This window comes from Nipponia nippon, unplaced genomic scaffold (assembly GCF_047370975.1).
Source record: "Nipponia nippon isolate SJK-2023a ecotype South Korea unplaced genomic scaffold, ASM4737097v1 scaffold_16, whole genome shotgun sequence".
NCBI lineage: Eukaryota > Metazoa > Chordata > Aves > Pelecaniformes > Threskiornithidae > Nipponia > Nipponia nippon.
In genome coordinates this window covers 12,697,612-12,719,209 of record NW_028262332.1, presented here as the reverse complement: position 1 = coordinate 12,719,209, position 21,598 = coordinate 12,697,612, and the positions used below count along the sequence as shown (strand labels likewise).

General features: G+C 47.5%; 1 protein-coding gene and 1 long non-coding RNA gene across 3 annotated transcripts in view; one reads left to right on the top strand and one right to left on the bottom strand.

The window, feature by feature from the left end:
- The window catches only part of LMX1B (LIM homeobox transcription factor 1 beta), a 110,097-nt gene that overhangs the window by 80,168 nt on the left and 8,331 nt on the right, over positions 1-21,598 (bottom strand). The gene's annotated exons all lie outside the window — the stretch shown is intronic.
- Positions 1,148-20,057, top strand: LOC148056269 (uncharacterized). Of its 2 annotated transcripts, XR_015703699.1 has the most exons (7): positions 1,148-1,445; positions 3,458-10,205; positions 12,343-12,419; positions 15,222-15,293; positions 17,609-17,719; positions 18,256-18,405; positions 18,834-20,057. It is a non-coding gene; the product is annotated as an uncharacterized LOC148056269 (long non-coding RNA). The 2 variants fall into 2 exon arrangements; XR_015703698.1 differs by having other exon boundaries at positions 17,609-18,405.

Below are 21,598 nucleotides of genomic sequence, written 5' to 3'. Positions count from 1 at the left end.
TCACCCCACGTCCCAGTGCAAGCATTGATGCAAGTGGAGAGTCACACCCAACTTGCACAAGGCCAGCCTGCCTAATCACCTCCTGACAGCCTCGTGCCCTCAGCCCTCATGAAGGGAAGAGCTTTACACCGTGCTACTATTCCTTCTCCACTGTGGGCACCCGTGCCCAAGCACATGGGTGTCTGCACATGCCATCTCACAATATGCAGCAAATTAACGCTTCCTTTACCAAGATGATGTTGCCTTTGTACGAAGTGCTGACAGTTACACCCCAGACCTGAGAAGAGAATGGTGAAAATGGACCGCTCGTGCTCTCTCTGTGCTCTCAGTTGCTGCAGGCAGCCGAGATGCGCAGAATAAAACATGCAGAGCAACTTCGCTGGTGGAGCGTGAAGATGTCCTTGCAGGTGCTGAGGCTGGACAGGACATCGCTGCTTCTTTTGTGGGACACACATTAACATATGTTATCCTAGAACAATGCAAAAAGTAATTAGAACTCAACTGCACGGTACAATGGAGAGGCCTTCACCTGAAGGCTGCAAAAATGAGATTGTGGGCTGCAAGTTTGTGGGTTAAGGAAGTGGGAGATATCAGTTCAATTCTCTCCTCCCCTTGAGGGGGTTCACACCTTTCACCACCCTGGAGAACACCTTCACCTGCAAGCTACAAGGTGTCTGGGGCAGGTCCCATCTCCACCCTCCTGCAGATCCGCTCCTCCACGCAGAGGAGTCACTCGGTGAGCGTCCAGGGGGCCTGTGATTTCTGGGCAGACAAGCAGCGAGGGCACTCACCCAGCCGAGGCCAGCAGGTGCCAGTCCCCACCCAGAGCTGCCCACCACTGCTGCCAGGGTGCTGTCAAGAGGAGCAGGGCGCAGGGCTCCCCGTGAGCACTCCAGGCTGTTGCAGAAAGGGGGAGAAGGAGAAGCACCACCAGCTCCTCCTCTGGCAGTGCTTTAAGAGAAGGTTTTGGCTGCATTTTGTACGAAACCTGATCTTGTCAGTGTGCGCAGTGTGCTCTCAGCATGCCTACCGCGTCGAGCCCCGCAGGGCCCGGGCGGAGGAGCACCTCCTTTCTGGAGCGCAGTCAGCTGGGCGCGAGCCAGAGCCGCGGGAGAGGACGGGCAGCCCCAGCGCCTGCGCAGCGCTACCCCGGTGGGCAGCGGGTCCGGGCGCGAGGGGAGGCAGCCCCTCACCTCGCACGCATACGCCGCAGAACACGCTGCCTCTGAGACCTACTTTACACCTTTGGCTTGGCGTTGAATTCGGCCAAACTATCCACCTCCACCGGAGGCCCCGCTGTAGCGGCTCTGCTGGATTCTCGCTGACATAAGCAGCAGACAGGATGACAGGCCTCATTGCCCCGACCTCCCCGCCTCCTCCAGAAGGAACTGCGTTCTAGGTATCTGCAGAAGAAGGACCAGGGACCGCAGTCTGCCCCAGGGCTGGTAAGTGCAGTGCCACGCAGCATAGCTCACACTGCCCTGTGGCATCACTGCCACCGAAACCACCCCATCCCCTCAGTCCTGTGCTAGAGCAACAACAAACACCGGGCATGCAAGCTCAGTGTATTGGGTCTGGCTGAGATGGAGTTAATTTTCCTTACAGCAGCCCTCACAGTGCCGTGCTTTCTATGGTAGGTAGAAAGGTGCTGATAACACACCAGTGGTTTGGTTACTGCTGAGCAGTGCTCACTGCATCAAGGCTGTCTCTGTAACATTCCCCCCTCACCAGCAGGCTGGGGGTGGGCAAGATCTTGGGAGGGGACACAGCCAGGACAGCTGACCCAGACTGACCAAAGGCATATTCCATACCATATGACATCTGCTCAGCAATAAAAGCTAAGGGAGGGGGGGGGGGGGGGCGGGGGCATTCGTTATTACGACATTTGTCTTCCGGAGCAACCGGTATACGTAATGAAGCCCTACTGCCCAGGAAGCGGCTGGAGATCGCCTGCTGATGGGAAGTAGAGAATAAATCTTTTGTTTTCCTTTGCTTCTGCTTGCAGCCTTTGCTTTTGCTTTATTAAGCTGCCTTTATCTTGACCCATGAGGTTTTTTTCCATCTTATTCTCTCCCCCCCGCCCCTGTCCTGCTGAGGATGGGAGTGATAGAGCGGCTTGGTGGGCACCCGGCATCCAGCCAGGGTCAACCCACCACGTTCAGTTTCTTTACATTATTTATATCAGCAATAGACCTACCCTGACTATTGCCTGCATGCACATTCTTCACAAGAATGAGATGGAAAAAGGGATTTGAATCCAACCTTTAGAATAAATATTTACATATCGAAACTGTACAGGCCAAAGTTTCTGAAGACTCGCTCCCCCGCCCTTGAAGTTCCCAAGTCACAAACCTCCTAAGGCTGGGAGAGGTCATGGGGCTGCATCCCCCTATATGCCCTGTCACACCGTCTTCTCCTCCCGAGCACCGTGCCTCGCCGCTGTCAGAGCACCTGCCCTGCTCCGACCCTCGCAGCCACTCACACGTTTTATGTTCTTCAGGTGAATCAAGTAAATCCTCTGCCTTCAAAATGGAAACACAAAACCAGTTTCTATTCATTTAAAACAACCACAGACATTAATTACAGCTATTAAAAGCTACTCTGTATTTATACTTAATAACAGGATCTTTATTGGGGGCTTGAGAGTTCACACTCATCTGAGAGCCCTTTTCTGGAAGGTCTGAGCTAGATAAAGTTGCATAAACTTTACACTGGCTTTGCCCTGCTTCAATGAATGTTGTAGATTTACACTGCTGTGAGACAAAAATTTGGCTGTAAAAATGTGAAATTACAAATCTAACCTCTACAAAATCCCAGCATAAGACAAACTGAACTCAAATACCAGGCACAAAATATTTTCTTTTAAAAATTCTTGCGTTTTTAAGCATGAATTCATTCCAGCCCATGTGACTCTAGCTGGCAGCCAGCTTAGTACTGCTCCCTACTGTCAGTACTAAAACAAACAGAAATTTACAGCCTTTCCTCCATTCAAAATTGCCATAGACCAAATTACGAAAAACAAGCAGCATATCTCTTGATTACACCCTTTCTGCAGGTCAGAGGGTTCTCTGTGTGTTCTTGATGGGTAATCAGAGTAAACATCCCTCTTTGTAACCTCTCTTCCTTATCAGAATTACACTATATTTTATTTTGCACATTTTCCTTATTCTAACCCCAGCATTTGTACTCTGCTTATTATCTACCATAAGTCACAGCGCACTGCATCCATGCATTGCTTTGGACAACTGCTCCCAACCGTCATGGCATTTCTAAACGCACATCGTGAGATTCATTTTGAAGAATAACCAAGAGTTTATTTGTTGTGTTTTTCACAAATGCGTATACAAGTAAAGCTTAATTGCCAGGCCGTTTCAGAAAGGATATGCAAAAGCATATTGAGAACAACAGCTTTAAAATAAAAAGTCAAGGGAAATGTTTCTTGCCCTTCCCTGCTCAGAAGACACGGTGAGTGCTGCCCTAATGTCCCTCGGGGAGGGAGCCAGCATAACATCCCTGCCTCTGGCCGCTTGCTTTCTTAAGCTGCAAGTCTTTGACTTGTCTGGAAGAGCGAAGACAGCAAGGAGAAAGGGAGAGAAAACTGCAGCGAAGGTGATGCACTGCAGCAGAATGGCCGAAGAAGTATGCTCACATCTGCCCGCCGAGGCTCAGTAATACAGATGATGCATACAGATTCGCTCCGAGAGGAAGACTGAGTTATTTCCCACTTCTTGGTACAGCAACTGGTTAAATGTGGCATTGTCCTGTACCGACACAAGTTCTGCATATCAGCTAACAGGAACGATGCACCCTTTAGGCAGGAAATGTAGGATCAAGATTTTGGGTTTTTTTGTTTCCTCCACAACACCGCAATTTGGGTTTTTAGCAGCGTCCCAGCCGCTGTTCCCCTATCCGGTCATCTTGGCAGGAATGCTAGCGTAGCTAAAACACAAGACGGCACTGATCCTGAGCCATGACTGACCCCTACTTGATAGTCCTGTTTTTTTCGTGGGGTATTAGTTCATAAAAGATTCTGCAGATCCACCTAAAGCTCCTTCCTCTCTGAATTTCCTCATGATGCAATCCATTGAAGTTTCAGGATGGCCTTTATTACAGCATATGCTGAGGCTTCAAATGTAAAGCAACATTTTGAAAAGGCAGCATCTGTCTCTGCAGGCAGAAAAACCCTTTTGTTACCATATTGAACTGTTACACATAGCAAGAGATGCAGTTCAAGCAGTAAACTCTTGATCTTCACTCGAATGTCTCTACTTTCACTTATCAGCCTGACATCTCACAGTGGGGCCACCTGACCAGACTATGGGGCTGGCTCCAGGGCTCGCAGACTGGAACCAGACCTCTGAGGGAACAGGGGCGGACGGAGGTGGCCAGCTCCCTGGGACCCTCCAACACAGTTCAAAGTGACATGTTTCAAACAGTCCTTTCCTCCGTACCCCATTGCCTTCAAAGCACAAACAGCTTTATAGCCTGGAGCATGTAAAGCATTCATTCAGGGATGCACGGCAGTTGCTCTTAGCGGAGGAAGGAGCGCGGCTCTGCAGAGACGTTCGCATCCTGCGTGCTTCCAGCATTTTTCTAAAGGAGTTTAAAGCCGATTCCCTTGCCCTAGTCCATTCTTTGATTTCTGCCATCCCATTTCTGCCAGATCGTTGCAGCTCTCTGTCAGAGCTCATGCACAGAGAATTTTAAGCAGAAATACAGTAACCCAAAAAAACAAAAAAAAGAAATAAAAGCTCACCAGCAATTGGACTCCGAAGTTCAAGACAAACTTCTCTGAAGTAGAAAATGAGTTAACACATAATTAGGGGTTTTCCCAAAGAGACTGAATAATTTATGGAAAGTTACTGACATGTTCCTGACATGTTTAGTCCAGTTATGCCTTTGTACAATATTAGGCTGTGACATCACAGCACTAAAAGACAATGTTTTCAAAAGAAAAATCAGTTATTGTGAAGCCAACGGAGTAGAAGCTCCAGAAACTGCTAAACTTAGACCATTTTCCTAAATCACTATTTTATAAAAGGAAAAGGAAAACATTCCTGGCTGTGTGCAATGTGTGCTGAAGTCACAGGATCCCACTTGTAACAACTTTCCTTCCCCTTGTCACAGCTTAAATTAACTGCACTCACAAGGAGGCAAATGAACAGAACCAGAGAGCTCTGCCTGAGTCGTTGAGCAATTTGTTACCAAAATTGTTCCCGGAGCAAAGACCTACTCACCACTGGTCAAAAAGAGTTACTCTAAAACCGAATGGACAAGTTTTCCATACTGATAAATGGATTAATGGAGTACGTATTTTGCAGAGAGCTGCAGGAAAACAACTGTCCTTAAACAAAGAAAGGGTGCTTCTTTCGATGTGAAGATACAGACACTGTTTATCTAATGGTTGGAAAGTTTACAAGAAAACAGCAAACTTCGTGCTGTGGTTGTTGAACTGAAGTAGTACTTTACTAGAACCAGGTTTTTTCGGTAATTTTGCGGTTGTAACAACTATTTTCTTTACATACTGCTATAGAAAAGGGACTCTTTTTAACTTAATTGAAGACACTATCAAGAGTAAATATACTGGGGCTTTTAATAAAAACAGTATGAGGAGAACATTCAAAGCTAAATAATCAGAAGCAATTTGTGTTCATGAGCAGAATGATGTGTCATTTTTTTCCCTTGCAACGCTCTGTACTGGATCAGTTTTGAGACTGTGGCAAACTTTAAACCTATCTTAAAATAATGAACAGCAGTGAGGGTTGAAGATAGTTTGAAAAATACGCTGGAAAGAGAAAACATATGCCACAGAGTGTGGTGCAAAAGTCATATTTCATGCATGACTTTAGAGAATGTTAATAAGGATTAGAACCATACTTCGGCAGAATAACAATCAGTCAAAGAAGTGTAATTAATTTTTCTTTAGATCTCTGTTAGACAAAAATACAGGAGAGATAGCATTGTTGCCTATAGATTCCGCTCCAGCTAAGAAATATAGCCCTTAAATACACATCGTAATTGTACACTATAACTGGAGTGTAGTACATGACTCATTTGCTTTATAGTTGTTGGTTTTATAATATTATGAATCCAAAAATATTTTAAACTTCAATTTTTTTGCTTTGGCCAATAAATATGATTAAGATAATACATCCAAAAACATATGTAAGCTGTGTATGTGGGACATATGGAAAGCAGATGTGTTCTTAATTTACATATGACCTAAAAAAAATCAGCTGATTACCAGAGATGGTACTTCGTTAAGCTGTTTTGGACTCAGAAGCATTGTTGCTAGCTCAGCACCATTTTAAAGTAGGCAGTTTGCTTCTCTTGTGTCTGAAACCCCAAACGCAATGCTGCAGAAAGACGGTATCCCTGGAACAGCGATCATCTGGCTTCACACAGAACAGCCCAGAAATGGAAAACCAAGATCATTTGTTTCTAAACACAATTGTTATTGAAAACTTCTCTTTAATATTTTAAGTGTATGTTCCAGCATATGCTTACAAAACTTCAGTTGTGCCCTTAAATAATGCTGTTTCAACCATAACGATAATAAAGGCCATGCTCAGTTTCCATTATAAGCCCAACTCAGAATGCCAAAAGCAAAAGGCAAAGCTGTACCCATCTCACTGGTGAGAAGTCATGCTGAGGTGGTAGTCACTTTTTTCAAAATCACAAAGTCACTTCTTTCAAAAGCACAACAGATCAGGGAAGCAGTTTCTTAATTATGAACTCTCGTGATAGAGGTTCTTTGGGGACTGTGTTCTGGTTTTCATTTTTTTAGCTATACCTGATAAGAAAACAATAACTTACCATCAGATATAAAACGCAATGAAAAGCTTTGCTTATGAGGCTTTCTCAGTAGCGCATACAGCCAAGAAGGAAAGTTCCCGTGTCAGTTAGCATCAGAAGAAGTCAAAGCTGGGCGCCAGAAATACGGGGTTCCTAAATCTTTTTAAAGCAAAATATTTTCTAGTCTTTTTCTGGAAGAGGTGGTTCAAATCGCAAGGGAGACTGTCAGAGGGACGAGAGCGCTTTTCCAAAACATAGGCTAATTGAACACACCACTGGTAAATAAAGACACATTTTTTCAGGCAGGCATTTGTCACAGTTAGGAAATTCTCACTCTTCTGCCAGGCTCCAGCTTGGCAGCGTCCACGGGAATTGCTCCAGCCAGAGTCCCCCTCGCAGAGGTGCCAAGATGCAAACCCGCTGCTGCCGCCTCTCCCTGGCGCTCGTGGCGCTCCGCAGCCGGCACCCGGAGCTGCGGTGAGGGGCTGGGCAGGATTAGGAGCTCGGGCCTCGCGCTGAGGGCAGCAGCAGGAGGCAGCTTCTGCCAACTTCGCTGCAGCCCCTTCTTCACCCCCTCCTGCAGCACGCAGCGGACGTGGGGAGCCATCCTCCTCCCAGCGAGACAGATGCCGGGAAGACCTTGCACGGCCTCTGCACTCCCTCAAGCCAACAGACAATTTTTTTTTTTTAGCAAACAACATTTTAAAATCTGTCTCCTCTCTCCTCCCTGCTGACACGTAATTCGGGATTTGCTGGTGCAGCAGTGGCTGCAGCAGACCTGGTGAAGCGAGCTCACGCCCAGCCCCACTGCTCACCCTGCTCCGGCGGCAGGGCGGGACAAGGCTTTCCTCCATGACTTCGGGGAGTCCCCCCTAGGCAAGGATGCCCACCGCCACTTCCAGGCACAGTGGGGACTGCCCGGCAAGGGCATGAGGTGCTTGCTCAGCCCGCGCCCGCCTCAGCGCTGCAGGGCGGTCTCCTGGGCATCTTCCCCCTGCGCTTCCCGCCTGGGGCTGAGGCCACAGCCCCTGTGGGACGATGCCTGGGAGCTGCCCCTGAGCCCCGCACGGCCCTGAGGCACCAGGGACCAGACCCCTACATGGGGGCCTGGGCACGGACAGGGTCTCCCTCCGGCAGAGACCCCAGCACGCACCCAAGCACAGCAGGACTGCTGTCTGCTGTTTCTCATGTATTAAGCTTTAAACCAGACACAATCAGAGGTTGTTTCCCCAACTTGGGCTCCGCAGCCTATGCTGTTCTCCTGTTGCTTGTACATACGTTAGGTATATAATGCTGGTACACTTTTTCACAGCAGAGCTGAGGTGTAAAATTCATACGACTCTGGCCTGGCAGCCGTGATGCTGAGATACTTTGCCCCAGCTGTCACATGGGTTCAAATCCACGCTCTGGGGCTGGATCTCGGAGCTCGCATCCGCAGGGTTTGGAGCTGCCCCACGGTTTCTCTCCACTCCTTCCGAGTGCAGGGACGCCGAGCTCAACAGGCAGGCACCAGGCAAAGAGAGCCGCTGCGGTGAGCAGCCAATGTCACAGGCACTCAGCAGACCTACTGCTGAATTAGGATCCTGAACAATTTCTCCTCCTGCTCCCCTCCGCCAGTATTTTTCTTTCCTTGTCCCAGAATCTGTCCTCTTTCCAGGAAATCTCTGTTTATATCAGACAAAGCAACGGGACATGCAGTTATTGTTGGACTCTTGTCCAAAAACTATTGCTCCTCTGGCTCTGCTCCTCTGCAGACAATCCTCTGCCACGGGCCACTGCCAGGGCTTGCAGCACACACAGCCAGTCTGGGTACCCCCTGCCACCACAACACAACTACAGGGCAGAGCTTGTAACAGACTCCCCAGGGAGAAATTAAAATCTCACCCTACTTTTCAGAGCTACCTAATACAATGAGCACAGATCCCTAATCCTAAAAACTTAATCCTATGAGATGCAGCATCACTACATCAAGGAAAAGAAAAAAGGGCAGTAGAGAAGAACTCAGCCCATAGGCTGTTGGGGGCATTTTCTCGTCATCATCAGAGACCTCATGATCTGAAACATCTGCATTGTCTTACGCTGGTCATCAAGACCCACTGTCCCTCTGAACTCCAAATGTTTCCCTTCTCCACTGTTCGATGCCTCCCTGGGTCACAGGCCCTCGCACACAAATCATTTCAGCCTTTGGAGGGGGGCTGAGAGGAAGGCAGGGAGGCTCTGAAATTCAATCCCCAAAGGTTTTTTACTTTTTTTTGGTCCAAACAAAAGTTATTTTTCTTTCAATGAGAACGCTCTAGCATCAAGTGCTGCTAACACAGAAACAGCACCCCGGGCTGGCTGCGGGCGGATGGTTGTTTCCCCTGTTTACTGACCCTCTTGCCCAGAGAAGGGCAGGACGTGTCAAGAGGAGCTGCTGTGTAAAGCTTCAGGACACGCTGCGAGGACAACGCTTGGTTGCCTCTGGAAGATGCAGAACATGCTGCATTGCCTACGTCCTTCTGAAACAGACCCGCTCATTGTCACTGCAGGATACATACGCAGGCACCGCTGCTAGCAGAGCTGCTGCCTCGTATGCACCAACTGCAGCGAAGAGCCCTGAAGTGTCACAACGTTAAAGCCGTGAGATTAATGGGATTCCAGATCGCTTTCTGAAGCCACCTCTTCTGAAATACACACAGCCTCGTACCACATCGCTTTGGTTTGCATTAAACATTTCTGATGTGTTAAAATACTCCTGTTCTTGCATTTCAGTGAGGCTTTCTTTGAGAAGTCTGATGTTTTGACGGCCGTTTACAGTTTTCCTGAACCTTGTCCCCAAGCACAACCTGACATCACACTGTCTGCCACCATTCACCTATTAGTTAACTGACCTTAAAAGTTTACAGACATTTTATAGACTCCTTCACCAGCTTCACTGATTAGCTGGATATTTAAAACTGTTTTCAGCTCACTACATTCAGTCCTGTCCTTGCTGCAGAGACTGCTGCCAAACTGATACCTGATAACCGATCCTGAGATTCGTGCAGAGCTGTGTGTTTAAAGCAAACACACTCTGCTAAAGGAAAGCCGCTACCTTGTAGATTCCTTCGCTTGCTGTTTTTTTTAAAATAAGGCAGTGTGTATGTTCCCTTGTTTGCACTGTATGGTGGCAGCTGCTGGTGCTTAAGATGGAACAACAAATCCCGGCAAAGCAGCAGCAAACTGCTCTGCACACCCCAGACATGAGAACTTTCCCATCGCGACTCTTGGTGCAGCCTGGTCCTCAGAAGACATGGGAAGAAATGGTGTGTCCCAGGGATGAGCGCGCCCGGGACAGGCCCCAGCCTGCAGGAACCCTGGGCAGGTCGCTTTGCAAAGGACTTTGATATCTGCTGGAGGAAAGTGCCACGAGATGCAAACATCTCCCAAAGGTGAGATGTGTGCTCAAACGGGGGAGCATGAGGTCGCCAAGAGACTGGGTGGGGGGACGGGGAGGAGAAAGGGGAATTCCTGAAAGATAATTTCTTAAAACATTTAATTAGCACTAACTTTTAACATCTAAAATTACTTTAAAAATGAGCATAGAGATGAAAAATACAGAGGAGCTGGACACGCCTTCTAAAACTAGGACTGGTGAGTAGTGCCGACTGAACCAGCTTGTAGCAGATTAGCTGAAGGAAGTTTTACGCAGTATCTCTACCAGTAGTGTCAGGCTGGATGAACGGAAAAAAAATCTTAAAGCTTTCCCATTCCCTTGCTTTCTGTTATAGCTTGAAAAATACTTAACACGAGAAAAAATAATTAGCCTATCCCCGAGAATGCAGTATTCTTTTAAAATTTCCCAGACTTCTGTTTCAAAAATTACAGCAACCAGTATAAACTTCACAAATCCACCGAGGAGGCAACTCTTCAAATACCTGTGGTTTCCCACATTTTCCAAGGAAAACAAAAAGATTTATAGTTTCTCATGTTAAATCTGAGAGGCTAAACTTTGAGAGACATACTTGCCCACCTGCTGCATGTGTATTAGTTCTAGCTGAAGAGAAGTCAATAAAAATGGAGAAAGAAGAATTTGCAGAGCTGGTTAAAGTAATAAGATTTGTTTCAGAGCATCTGATCTTTAGACTAACAGACTTCCAAACAGTTGGACAAGTAAATAAAGCACCACAGGGAACCGCTAGTTGAAATAGGTTACCGCAGGGATACGCACAAAGGAATTCCTACAACTAAGAAAGGGCCGGAGCTATGAAACTTATAGTACCAGTGATTGGGATGAATTGCTGACTTCTGTGACACTTAGGAGTGAATTCTATAGGTACTCACGCTTTGAGAAGGACATAAAACTCTGTTTCGAGCTTCGGGAAGTATTACACCCAATAACAATTACCACTGAGCAACAACAATATTTTGCACTTCATGTTGATCCTGTGCTTCTGAAAAGATAGGTTTTTTTAGTTCCACTTACTCCTTTTTCTGGATGGAAGGTGTGAAGAACCTTAGTGATACATTTCACTACATGGTCTTACATACACGATGCAAAAGGAAATATTTCCTTTAAAGGCCTTACTTTCTTTAGAGAAAGAAAAAGAAAACCCAAACAAAAGAAGTTAACCTGTGAATCCTCCTACCATCTCCCTGGGATTTTTCTGCACCACACACACAGCCTCCCCTGGATGGAAGCAGGACAGCAAACACACGTCGTGCAGGGCAGTGCAAGATAGGACCCGTGAAAGCCGTGCAATAGTCCCAGCTCCCAGGAATCGGGAGCGGGGCTGCGTAATACAGCAGGCAGCAGCTCTGCTCAGACAGAGCAAAGCGCAGACAGCGAACAAAGCAGGAGATGTCCCATGTCCATCCAGCAACGAGGGGGTGGAGGTGACACTGTTGTAAGGTGCCATCTGATCAGGACTTCTTTTCTGTGCTTGACATGAATAAGGGGATTAGGATGGCAAGTTTCCGTGAGCTCACTCTATCGGACAAAAGGCCCTGAGGTTTAGTGTCACACTGCCTGATAAAAGTACAGGAGGCTGTCAATCAAGGGCTCCTAGGTACTTGTGTCGGTGACATAATCTTATTAGAAGATAAACCAGTGAAATCCTTTTCATGATGAAAAGTTACATTTAATTGCTCCTTTGCTTTTCTTCTCTTTCTCTTGTTCATTTGTCCATTTAACTTTGTTAATGTTAGCTATTACAAGAATATAACGGCACAAAGATGCAAGCCATCTACCCCATAGCCATGCTCATAATAAATGGACAGCTAAGGATCCTGAAGGTTGGCAGTGTCTGTGCAGACACACCATCAGTTCAGATCTTTTAAACAGAAAGTCAAAAGAGTTACTGAATGTTACAGGAGCGCTCATGCACAAGGATAAAGTTAAGTGTTATGTCAGTTGCTTTAGTACCAAAGTAAGCTGACAAAAAGACTAAAAAATGGCAAAGCTCGGTCTCTGTGCAACAAACAAAGGGAGACTTTTAATATCCTCTTACAGGAGCAAATCCATATTAGCCTTAGTAATGTGACTCTTTCAGCCAATTTCAGGTTGTTTCTTTTCGGTTTCACAAATAGGCCACTGATGCTGATGGCATGAGTCACTGCACACCGCTGGGAATGAATCAGGAGAAACTTCACCAGAGCCCAGAGGGGTGAGTTGGGGAGCGTCGGTGTCTGCATCCCCTGTGTGCCCGCCGTGGCACCCAGGACCTGCGTGCTACGCCATGGGCTTGGCTGGGAGCAGGTCGGGATCCAGCCTGTGTCACACAGGCCAGGGTGAGCGGAGGAGCCCTGGCACCGCGGAAGCTCTCCTGTGCCCAAGAGGAAGGCCTGAGAGGACACACGCAAGACCTGCACAGTACTCTCTTTTGGGGGGGCAGAAGGGCAGGACACTCTGCCCAATCAGAAGATCCCAAACCCTGGTGCAGAGGAGCTGGCTCCGACACTGCCGTCCCTGGACACCCTGCAGCTGGACATCTGCATGGCCGTGCAGCTGTGGCGTGAGCAGCCCACATGCGTGCACCTGCCCCAGCCATACCGAGCACAGCCCTGGGGCAAACACAGGACTCGTGTCCTCATCCATAGTCCCCCAGGCTTCCCAAGACACCCCAGCCATCACTCTGAGCCAAAGGAGGCTGTCGTGCCACCCGCTGTCGCATCACACGGCTTCGCCATACGGCACAGGCACTCCCTCACGTGTGCACGTCCGCACACCGCACTGCTCTGTGTGCACGTCTGCAGTCCGGCCCTCAAAACCATCAAGGCCAGGAAAGAGAGGATGAGCTGCCTTCGCTGCCGTTACCGCCGGGCAGTCACTCTCTCTGCACGCCCGGGCGGCCGCAGGCAGCTCTGCCCACAGCCGGGGGCCCGGGGCGGGTCAGCCACCACTGAGCGGCAGTGGGACTATCTGGTCTGGCTCGAACTCCCCAGCAATGCCAGAAGCAGCAGAATAGCAGGAAGCCATGCAAAGTTTTAAAGCTATTCTTCAAATATTTTCAGTTTAGGAAAGAGAGCTTGGATGTGATCTTGCTTTAACAGGACTGATCCAACAAAGGCTGAATTGAAGATCAAGAAGTTTGTCCTGCAAAAACCAAAATGGACACAAAGATTAGCCAAGCCTTTGCCAGAAGAGAGGAGGAGAGTTGCTCAGGTTACTGTGGCCCAGACTGCCCCAGAAAATGCCTCTGGGAAGTCAATGAGCATTCGCCATGCAGTTTAGTTACCCTAAGGCCCCCGTTGTTCACCTAGTTGTGCATGCAACTTTACCTTGTAAATAGCTACTGAAGAGACTGAGTAAAATTAACCACCTAATTAATGTGCAGGATCACGGGCCAAGCTAGAAGCTGTGCTTCTCAAAATATATATTTTTAAAGCATCGTATAATTGCCACAATTAATAAACTACAAACATATTCTCAGTAAACGACTAGTGCCATTTAGTGCCATGGAGTCCCACTAAAATGAGTTTTACACAAAGTACCTGAGTGTGCATATTATCCAAATAATTTAGCTCCACAAATGTGAAATGTGTAAAGAAAAAATGAATTCCATTCATTTTACACATACTGTTCCTTATTTTATCCAAGTGCCTGTCTGACTGAGAACAAACTAGCACTTGAAGCTGAAATGCTTTGAGAAATTAAATGTGTAATTCTCTCCCATAACTCAGATGATCTTAAAGAAAATAAGTGCTCTAGAGTTCTTCAAGAAAACCACGTTTTCATTTAAGGACTAACAAAAAAATTCTGACAAATGTCTTAATACCTTGCTTTTCTAGTAAAAGTATGCATGAAAAATCATAAGAGAGAAAGATCAGAGGAGTTGATGGCAGAACAAAAGCAGCTGAAAAATGTGATTTAACATTCGCTAAATCAGTGGTAGTTGGTGATTTAGTGAAAAGACAATTGTTACATGACTGGGGTGCTGATCACGTCACTGGCATTCTACAGACGCTTCGACAGTGGAAATCTAACTCCAGCTTTTGGGAAGGCAATTTCAAAACAGTGCAACATGTTATAAATTAATTACTTGACCTACTATTTTCTCTCAAAACAACAGTTTCTGCATTATACATATTTACAAAATCCTTTATTATGTTTTCAAATATTTAATCACACATATTTCATACCTGCCAGTTCTGTGTTAGACTCTAGAGACTCCAATTACGAAATTGAGAAAGCCTGTCAAAAATATTTGCATGCAGGTTACTTGCTATGCACCCAGATTTCTCTTACATTTTTTCTGAAATCAACATGAGATGTGGAACAAGATCAGCCCCCTGCTCAGCTCTGCCCGGTAGTCATCCTGGCCACCTCCATCTGAAATGTTGCACCACATCGGCTAATCGATGAAGCCAAACTCCTACAAATGAATGTTTAAAAGCTTTCAAATCAGCAAGGAGGAAAGAACAATGGGTGAGCTAAGCACAGAAATTTATTTTTACTTATGGAACTTAAGCAAATCCAAGAAACCATTAGGAAGTGCTGTCAACTAAAGCTTGAAATCTAAGAAAGTAGCCATTCGAAGCACAGTAGGCCCTTATAAACAGTTAATCCACGCAGCTGCAGTAGTTAAAGCAAACACACTACCCTTCACTGCGCCATCAATTACACCTTCCCAGAAAAAATTACACAAACTTTGTAGGATTTTTCAGAGAGAAGATGGATTCTTTTGGAGACTTGAGGTCAAGACTGGGCTGTTTAAAGTATATTATTAACAAATAAACATTTATTGCAAAAAAACCCTATAGGCCTTTGGGGAGGAAAATTGTGTTATTTTTGGCATCAAATGACACAAGCCATTTATGACATGAATGGCTATCACCAACAGACTGATGAAATGGCAAATGTCTCCCACTTAACTTCCCCTGGCTTCCTGAATAAACTTTTTCAAACACTTTTTTCCTTCTGAAATGGCAATAAACTCCATGTAATTTCGGTTTTCTCTCTGTTCTAGCTGTTTCAAGATCCGTAGCTGGAAAGGGTTGAAGGTACTTCCAGATGGAAGCTGAAGACTCCCCAAAGACTGGTAAGGCGATGAAAATCACATTGTTAGGATCTGGGGCTATGTACTGCCCTTGTTTGTATGTATTCTTGCTTGAGTGACAACTCGCAATTGGCTTTCAGATGGCTGGGTGAAAAAGCTGAGGTTTAATTGTGGCATCCAACAAATTGAATGTTATAGCTCTTGTCATTGAATGTATCCGCTACACGCTCAGACAAACCCCTGCCAAAATATGAGCTGAGTTTTTAAGTAAGAAAAAAGCCACAAATGGAACAGGCTTCAATTATGCTAGACAACCAATATTCATAGGACATGTATGAAACGAAGACAGCTCGCTTGCCTTGGGCTTGTTTTCCAACCTTTCTGTAAGACACGGATCAGTACAACGAGCTCTGCTACCGTCCAGCGCTCAGTCCCGTCACCCTGGGCCAGCCATGGAGCGCAGTCGCTCGGGGGATCATGGACCACCATGCTCTGGCCTCTGCCACGAGGGATGCTGCGGGTGGGCAGCCGCAGGGAGCGGCCACCCCTGGAGTGCCGGCACTGCTTCGCTGAGTCCTCCCATCTCCTCCGTGGGGATCAGCGGCTGGATGGGGAGGACGCCGCGCTGGGCAAGGCTGCTCTCCCTGTAATTGCTCTGGAATCTCTGGGGATTCTCCCACATAAAATTAATGCAGGCGCCATCAAGGCTAATGTATTCCACACCCACAAAACCATGCTGGGGAACTGGCCCGGGCACAGGTAGCGAGGCCGAGGCAGCGAGACTCTAAGGACCAAGCGAGCAGGAGCTACCCGCCCCCAGAGCACCGCCTGGTCCCTCCGGCTCGGGACGCCCACCCAGGGGCTCAAGGACCCCACAACGGCCATGCATGCCCCCGCAGCCCCCGACGCAGGACAGGATGGAAAGCTGACGCTAAAATACAAACTCTGCCTCATCCCTGCAACGCTGTTCCATGGCAGCTCCCGCCAGGGCTGCGACAGCCACAGCAACCAGGGGCAGTGGCTGCAGTGGGGGATCCCCCCAGCAGTGGGATTCCGCCTATTCCTCCATTAACAAAGTAGCTGTCGGTTGTAATGCTTTCTACTCCCATCAGCTGAATCACTTGTTTGTTGCAGCTCCAACCACCAAGCCTGGCAGGTTCAAAGCAACGATACCAAGTAGAGATAGTATCGCTGCAACATTTCACATGCCATTTATTCCCTCAAATAGTTTTACTCCATTTGCACTTTTACAACTTCATAAACTGCTCTTAAGAATAACCTGGGTTTTGTACTGCAAGTACTCGCATCACTGTGTCTCATCTGAAAAAAAAACAGAGCGTTGCTTTTCTTTTTACACACACACAAGCCAAAAGGCACACAGAGGACATGGTAATATCTGCTGCGAGCATCAGCGCTGATGCAAATGCCACGATAAGCACAAACAGCACATGGCTACAACACTCGTACTGTCACCTGTTCACGACTTGCCAAGGGAAAATGTGTGGACAGCTTCCTTACAGCTTGGGAAAATGTTGGTAAATGAAGTAATGAAGTAAATCATTTCTCATATGTGTGTGTAAATAAATAAAAGTGAGAAAGTATCCAGATATTGCAAAGCTTCGGCATGTTTGGCTGACAAGAAAAGGAATCCTTAGAAGAGCAGCATCGGCCCCAGGGCAAAGCAATGCCCAGAACATGGGAGCTCTTCCTCCCTAGACCTCAGGGAGAACCAGGCTATGAAAATCCAGGTGGCTGAGGCTGTCAGTACTGCCTCCCCCAGCCCCAGGCAGGCAGGGGCACCGGCACCGCAGCAAGGCTTCCCAGCCAGCTCTCGGCACCAGTGGGTGACAGCACCAGAGCCCACGCTTGTCAGCTGCGCGCCTCCGACCGCAGGGCAGACCCTTGCCAAGCTGGAGCCTGCAGGCGCAGGGCAGGATCCGCCCGATGGTGGGCAGCACAACGTGAGCCCCCAGCAGATGCACACACCTGCCCGCAGCAACAGCAGAGCGGGTGCTGCTGCCACCCATGCTCCCACCCTCTCCTTTCCGCAAGGGGAGAGCTGGAAAAGGGCACTGTGGCAGCGGCAGAGCTTAGAGCCGCCACCTTGCCGCACGGGGCTGAGACAGTGTCAGACGGACGGGCTGCACAGGACGGCGAACCTGAGCTCCACAGGCGCAGGCAGGGTCACTCCAGTCCTCTCACCGCAGCGTGTGCCAGGGGCATCTGACAGCAGTTGCCGCTGAGCCCCGGCAGCACGAGGTGGTACTGGGTTCCCTGCTGCCCACCACAGCAGGGTCTGCACCCTCACCTGCAGGGCTGGCAGCAATCCTGGAGCCTCTGCATTTCTTCCTTTCCAGGTTCAAATGGAAATTCTACTGGTAGGATAGCTTGGGGGGCTTTCTCTGTGTGGCTTCGGTCCCCTGAATTTCACTGAGCCTTCCTTCATCACCTCTGTCACTGTTACAAAGGTGAGATGCTGAGCCTGTGTGATTGTTTGCATGTAATAAAAACCAGACTGACATGTAATAAAATTAGTATCAATAGGATCACTTCAGAAAAACATTTTCTCTTAAGATTTCAAGAATGCTGCACACAATATGCAAAACTCATTCGCTGGGGCTTAGGGCAGAGTGGCTTTGCATTGACCTCTGCAGAGAGGTAGGTCTTGCTCACTGCTCCTTTCTTTCTCTCTTCCTTTCTCACTCTGGACTCTAGCTATTAATGATCAGAAGGTGACTGGGAAGCACTCAAAATACAATATCTGCATTTCCCCAGTGCAGTCATACACCAAGTGGCTTGCAGAGGACCACAGAGCCACCAGCAGAGTGAGGAGCACATGCTTGGCTTTGTCAGAATGCTTAATGAAGGGAAGGGATTTCTAAAGCCTGATTGCTGGTACTAACGTTCATACAGGGCCCCACCACACTTTCCTCATCAACTCTAGTGTGAGTGGGAGCTGACCTGTAGGGTTACGCTCCACATGTGAAACTTTTCTTGTCATCAGATGAAGCTCATGCCAAGATCCAACTGAGAAGACAACTCACAACATTAAACCACGACTTCCATTTAGGGTGGGTTTTGCCCGTGAAGAGCCCCATCCCCAAAAACTTCAGCGAGTGGCTCCACCGAGTTCTCTCTAAACACTTGCTGTCAGGTAAGTAAACTGACCTTGCATGACACTGCAAGCCACTGCACGTCAGGGCAATTGGCTTCAATGGCATTACTCATGGGAGACCTGGGAGCAGGGATTTGCCGGCTCAGGCCCCCGACGGGGCCCACGAACTGGCAGCGTCACCCCCTCCGCGCCGGGAGTGCTCCCGGCGCTGGTGACTGCTGCGGGAGGAATGTGCTGCCAACCTCCGCGAGCACTCACAGCCTGCTGCGCGCACCGGTAATCTGAAGATTGCTCTCTCAAATTATAACAGTTAGGTACTGACTCAAGCCTGCATGTACATACAAACCTTCATGGAGCGGGTACTCGGTCTGCAAGCCACGATTATTAATAGTGGCGGGGAGGAGGAGGGACGATCAGCTCTTTCTCTCCTGCAAGTCGGAAATGCAAACCTCTTGATGCCCAACCAGATCCACCCGAAGAGGTAACCCGCGTGATCCCAGACACGCAGGGAACCCCAGCTCACCCGCCACACGCCAGCTCCCACTCACCCACCACAGCCAGGAAGAGCCAAGCCCGTGGCTTTTGACCCGTGTGGGCTCACCAGCAGTGCCAGCACAGCTCTGATATCCTGAGCACGTCATTCAACTGGCAGGGAGGACAGACCGGGTAACCTAGATCCCCAGCTGCTGGAAGAAGGTGGAAACAGGGCTGTGTGCCCGGCCAGCTCCAGCCCGTGCTGCCGCAGTGGGACCCTGGGAGCTGGGTCATCCCGCGGTCCCCCTGCTCACCACCCTTGCACAGCTCCGTGCAACTCCTGGTACCTTTCCTGTGGCTCCTGACCATCTGAAAAGCTCATGACGAGGCTCACGAGCTGGGCAGGCTGGCCTGCTCCCAGACAACATCTACTCCAGAACCGAGGGAACAGCACCACTAGAGTAAATAGCTGAAGAGCTGCTGCACTAGAGACGGCTTAGCACAGACCATCAACTACAAAGGAACGACTGCAGAAGATCCTGAATATTTATGAATAGCGCTGGGGCTACCAGGCTGTCACGTACAGCTGCACCTTATTGTACCAAAGTTTCCCCCTAACCGAAGGTAGCTCGCCTCTTCTGCGGTCATTTCAGTGTTTTCGTTTGCATTTTTTCCTCAGTTTCATGATTTCCTACAGTGCTTCCTTGCAATTTGCTAATAAACCTCTTCATACAATACAGAATTAAATACTTGTCTCATTTCACATGCATTATCAAAAGAAACCTCAGCAAGCGCACCCGCATGCCCCCCCTAAAACTGGATTAAAGTTGTGACATAGGAGCGAACATGAGAAACCAGAGAAGCTGCTTCCATTGGGAAGCTGCCGGAATAGCTCTATCAGGTGACAGAAAAATGGTAGCTGTAGGCAAGCTGATTATGTCAAAGCACAGGATCCCACAGGTTGAAAACAACTGTTCTGTGGAGTGGATGTTAATGAGAACTGTAACCTTTCTCACTAATGAGTTTTGGCAGGTATCATGCTGCAGCGCAAGGGTCCAGTCCCGCAGAGCTCCCAGTGACCCCAGCTCCAGCTGTGGCAGGCAGCGGTGCCCAGCGCTCTGCCGAGCCCCACCTCCGGAGAGCAAACGCTATCCCCAGTCATACCGTCCGCGTCCGCATTCTGTAACAAATGTGCTTTCTCACGAATACACGAGGAATACACCAGTGCTCAATTTGTAAGGAGAAACTACTGCAAGAAGCAATGATGTTTCTATCAGTCTGAGAGAACAACAAGTAACCGCTGGCTGTAATTAGAAATGCTTTAAAACAGTATTAATAATTTCTTCTGCAAATTCAAATTTGCTTGCTTCCTATCATAATAATAATCTACAATAAAAGTAATAACTGCAAAAAAAAAAATTATTGATTAGACTATTCTTTTTTTGGTTTTGTTTTGGTTTAGTGAATGGTGATTCAGGTTACACAAAGGAACAAACACATGAAAGTAAACTTCCTAACAGCTACCAGGAGGATTTGGCCCTCAGCATGTGCACATAAATTCCATTAGCTCTTACTGGGAGAGTGCACATGCATTCTTGTACATTATAAATAATACACCGATTGCAGTAAAATCAAGAGCCAAATTCTATCCTTTGATGAGCGAGGATGGCTCTCATTGAAGTCAATAGGAATTGCATGTTCACAAGTTCATGTCAACATTTGTGGAGGAAAATTTTGTGCATATTAAAAAAAAATGTTGTGTTTCGGAAGCAAAGCAAATGACCTCCACAACAAGTGTTCTCTGTAAATGTATTGGCTTGCTACAGGAGCATCAGAGTATAAAATTCTACAAAGTTCCCAAGAAATACGTTATTCCTTGTTTATGTTGATGTTAAGGGCATTTAATCAATTTGTGCCACAGCAGTTCTGCTGCATCTATAAAGATGATCACGGTAAAATTTCAAAACCAACAATATAACAAACTGGAATTAATCATATTAACAACTCCTTTACTGTAATACAATCTCACAAATGTCTACTTGTTCAGTTGCCCACGGGCAAATAGTTTTTGAAAGGTGAGTAAAATACCCCAGTTCTGCAGGAGCATCGCAATGAGAAGCACGCAGGTGGGTTTAGCTGGGCTGCTAGATTTCCATCTCCGCCCCAAAGTTGGTGTAACAGATCCTGGGTTCCTCTGGTAATAGTGATCTGGATGTTTCACCTTCTCGAGACAGTGGGTACTTAATGTTGCATGCAAGATACTTCATTTTAAGGGTTGTTCTTCTACATGATCTGCATTAAAATTGCATAATATGCCACACACGGTGCTTTCTGTTTATAAGGTATATTTAGCATCCAGTAAAGGGCAATGGTAATACATATATTCTGTGTATGTGTTGGTCATATAAAAGGAGAAAATATTTGTTATCGGTAATTTGTTTGGTAATAACCAGAGCCTATCTTGCAAAATGGCTGTTTTGAGAACAGCCTGTTCAGGGCCAGGGAACAGAAGTCCCCGCCGACTCCTCACACCCCGCTCACAGCAGCAACTCGCCCTTACTTTCCATAGCACCCGCTGATGCCAGGGGCTGGCTCTGGTCTCAGTGACTGCGTTAGTCACAGCAACGGGGCAAGTTTGTCAAGATATGTTCAAAGCAATTGCAGGCATACCAAAAAGTAAAACAAAAATAAGACAATATTTCATTTGAGGAATATCAGTCTAGCCAAAGCAAGTCCAGGAACGCAAAGTAAATGCAAG